Source organism: Gigantopelta aegis, chromosome 10 (assembly GCF_016097555.1).
Source record: "Gigantopelta aegis isolate Gae_Host chromosome 10, Gae_host_genome, whole genome shotgun sequence".
Classification (NCBI taxonomy): Eukaryota; Metazoa; Mollusca; class Gastropoda; order Neomphalida; family Peltospiridae; genus Gigantopelta; species Gigantopelta aegis.
The window spans coordinates 7,561,090-7,565,666 of record NC_054708.1 but is presented as its reverse complement, the minus strand read 5'-3'; positions in this window follow the sequence as shown (position 1 = coordinate 7,565,666).

Below are 4,577 nucleotides of genomic sequence, written 5' to 3'. Positions count from 1 at the left end.
TAAAAGTTTTATAGATTTTTTCGTTGGATTTGTCTATTAATATATATTTATATATGGGATACTGTTCATGACAGGTAGGCTACATTGGATAGGTCATTGTGAAATGATAAAGTGTAATATGTCAAGTGAATGCAAATGTCTGATAATTATTATTCCTTATAGATTATGTGATTTGTACAGCTCAGTAGTAATTTGTAGCACAGACGTGTGACGCATTATATTTCAAGTCACACGGTGGGTATCATCCATCTAACTGTACACTATCAAAATGGCTTACCATGCTCCTGCATCAAGAAGGAAGGGTTTTATTTAATGACGCACTCAACAGATTTTATTTACGGTTATCTGGCGTCAGTCATATGGTTACAGACCACACATATTGAGAGAGGAAGCCCGCTATCGCCACTTCATGGGCTATTCTTTTCAACTAGGGATAGTACATACCACGGCCTTCGTTACACCAGTTGTGGCTGCATCAAAAATGCATGGCCATCTTTGGTGAAGTAGAGAAGACCAAAAAATGAAAAAACAACCACATTGGCTACTCTTACTTATACAGTAGCATCTTTTATATGGCGTTTCCTATAGACAGGACTGTACCTACAATGCCTTTGATGTTCCAAAATTTACAAAATGTGGTTTCAACTGATGCTACATGTATACATACATTCTGAATGGAGGCTGCCATTTTATACTATTGTGCAATCCAAACCCGTGGGCCAATCTCAGTACCCAATTAACTAGTAAAAATAATTTTGTTTTTGTAACCCACTTTGATCTCTGCCATTATCTATGTATCAAACCTATCATCAAAGATTTGTCACCAGTCTATGAAGATCTACATGCAGCATGGAGCATTTCACAATAGTAGTAAAAGATCTTATTTTGATGAAGATTTATAAACTGCTTCACATAGGATACAAAGCTTTATGCCACTTTCTTGCACGCATATAGGATGTTGAAAGAAGTAGCTGAATGTCTTCTGTCCAATTAGACAGAATTTCAAGGAATACCATGATACATTCTTGTATCGGACAGATCATTATTACTCCTTACAATTCTTGTCACAAACGTAAGTGTTTATTGCAGCACACACCACTAGACATATCGAGGGGTTAGTGCCAGAACCACTTATCTTCTTTCCACTTCAATTTGAGAAAACTGCACTGAAAAATCGGAAACTTAATTTTTGCTAAATATTTAGCTTTTAGATGCTAGCAGTTATTTGTTTTAGTATAAACCTTAAAAGTTTTGTCTGCTAATAATAATAAATCATGATGTAATTTGATGAAGAACTATTTAATTTATTCTGGCTCCTGGAACAAACAGCTCCAACCAGCATGCCAGAGCAAGCTATTTTATAAACAGTTTTTCTTACAGTCCAGCATATGTGACAAATTGTGTGAAATCTTAAGTCAAGAATAATGTTATCTTGCAGTGTCCACGTGGCATACAGTAAATGTTTAATTTCGTAGTAGCTCTGAGACACCTAATTGGGTCTGTGTTGTTAATACTTTGAAAATGTACTGGCGGCAGGAAGTAATTGTAAACAATAACAAATTATCTTTGGATGGCAGACACTGGAAATGGTCGTGGGTGTTTCCAGCTGTGTGCACAGTAACCTTTTCCTACACTGAGATGGTGAATTGAGCTCCCTGGTATTGTAGCAGGTTGCTAGAAGCTCTTAATAACTTTAGAAAAACAATTTGTCAAACAAAACAAAGCCTTAAAACCAGTTATAATAGATACATTTGTTATACTAATTATTACATTAAATGTAAGCTATCATACCAGTTATAACATATATATTTATTACACTAATTAAATACGAAATGTAAGCTATCAGAGTAAACTGCTCCATCTGTAGTGTTGAGCTACTGACTGAATTAATAATCAACCGTTAAAATAAGTTAATACGTTTAATGATTTTTAATACACAGTAATTTAACAAAACAAAAGGAATACAGGGTCAGTAACTATATTCGGCATTTTTCCTTAAAAGTTTTCATTCGTTCTAAAGTGTCTGCGTTTTTACATGTTCTAAAACAAATGTTCTTCAACTTAATGATTTAAACAGCAATTTAGAGAGAATAAAATGACAAATATATTTACAATCAATGTGTAATAATTCCTAACAGAATGCGCATTTTCGTAGGTTTTACAAAAATGCACAAAAATCTCATCGTGTGTAAGATGTTTGCATGTAACATAGGTCAGATGTTACTGAAACAATGTTTAGAAGTTATATGTGATAAAAACTTACTAAAATAATATGACATTAGCAAATAATTACCACAATTCTACTGTCCCTTAATTCATTTTGTTGAGTTAAATATGCAAGTAATACTACTAAAGGTACCCGTGTTGAAACTAAAATCTATTGATGGATATACTTTAAATTGCACATATATGCACTGGCGTATCCGGGTAGCCAGGGATTGGGCACAAGAGGACGTTGCCTTCTCGAATATACCTCTTTTTTCACAATACCAACTTTATAATGCGTGTCACCCCATAACGTGTAAAAGCAGTGCCCTCTATCTCCACTCCACCCCCAATAAATAATCCTGGCTACCCTAATATATATACATATATATATATATATGTATATGCCCCGTTAGGGTTTATTGACTAGTTGGATATTGGCATGGATGGGAAACATATATTTAATGGCACACCAGCACATGATATTTTTAATGCCTTCTAGCCTATACTTGAACAGACAAAAACGATTCCTAATAAAACTCGCCATTTTATTGACACTGGTACTCAAACATGTGTTATTCTTAGTAATACACTGTAGGCGAAACGCAGATGGTCAACAGTCAAATTCACAAAATTAGATTTCATTGTTGATAATGTAAACATTTTGTAATAAAACATTTATCTGATAAAAACAATGTATCGATTTACTCAGGCAACACATATAACGTGTGGCACCTTGCATTTTATTTTACCAGCACATATTTTGTCTCGTGGCATTTGAGATAAAATAAATGTGTTAATTAGAAACCCCCAATTTTGTAGAAAGTAAAGTTTGTATTTTTAAATTTTGTCTTAAACAAATGTCAATCTCAGGTGAACTGTAGATGCATTGCAATTGTACATTAAATGGAATTAATTTACTGGAATAGTTTTAACATGGTATGTGCACAAATATTTCACAAATTGCGTGCTAATTATTAAAGTGATTATAAAAGTGTTTTGGTCATGTTGGATTCTGGTTTTATGTTCTACTTGTAGTATTATTAGCACCAGTGTACAGTACACACAGGAGAAGGGCTGGTAGGTGTTTTACTATGGTTAATGAATTATTAAAATCACATATTCCATGTTCAGTGCATTGTTTTTTTTAAATCCTCAAACTCTAGGCGTTTGGTGCTTGTGGATAGTTGTGTATCAACTTTTAACTGTTATTTTTGTTCCCCTAAGTATTCAATTTGGCGTAGGTGGGAAGGTGTATATGTCCCGCCATGATCGTGACTATGTGGATCTACAAAACAAAGCTGGCTATGACACAGCACAACTTGAAACGAATCCGGCAAGTGACATCTTAAAATCTAAGCTGGATTATTATCACATTTTAAGCCAGTGTCTTTCCGCAACGTTAATTTTTAATCCAGACCCCGGCAACCTGATCTGGAAGTTGTTTAAACCATAGTTATCATAATCTTTATCATAAACTAAGGGCAATCAATCATATATCCCATCGCATCTTACCTGTACCACTAAACTATGCTGACATGGGTGGTATACTGCATGTGTGTACAGGAATGAACTACTCTACTAGTCTTATCATATATAAATTTCAAATACATTGCGGTAAATGTAGATTCAAAATAAGACATTTTCAGGTATAGATTCATGTTTTGATTGTCCATGTTTTGAAAACAATTTGTTAATTGAATAAAGACTGTTGATTAAAATATTTAATAAATTGATGTTATAATAATGATAACAGTGAATGCCATTAAGTACAATAAGACCAGGTGTAAAAAATATCCAAATACAGTTTAATGCATTCGTCATCAGCATTGAGGTGGTGCGTGATTAAGTATAATGTTTGTCTAATGCGCTTGTAGAATAATATACATGTACACACACATTTTATTTAAATAGCAGTAACCACTTTGTTATAATGACCAGAGATCTCTCATCATTGGAACATCTGAAATGTTACAATTATTCCAGTTAATGTAGTAATATCTAGATATTTTAGCCCAGAAAATATGAATGTGCATACATTTCAACTACTACAATGAACACCATTTATTATTAGTATGCATATTTATTTTATGCCATTTATATAAAGGGGTTGCTTCTTCTAACCAATTAGTTATAATATGAACTACCATGAACGGACTCCGATTTAAAGAAAAAATACTTGACCTTTATCTACTAATTCATGTTCAACTATATGTCAAATATTATATAATGTCTATAAAATATACAATGACTAGAAAAGTTACAACCATGTGATGATGCCTTTGAAATAATATAAACTAATTTCCCTCTATGCTAAGTAAATTAAAATATTTTATTGCGTATGGTCATAAAACATTTATCATCTTTGGGCC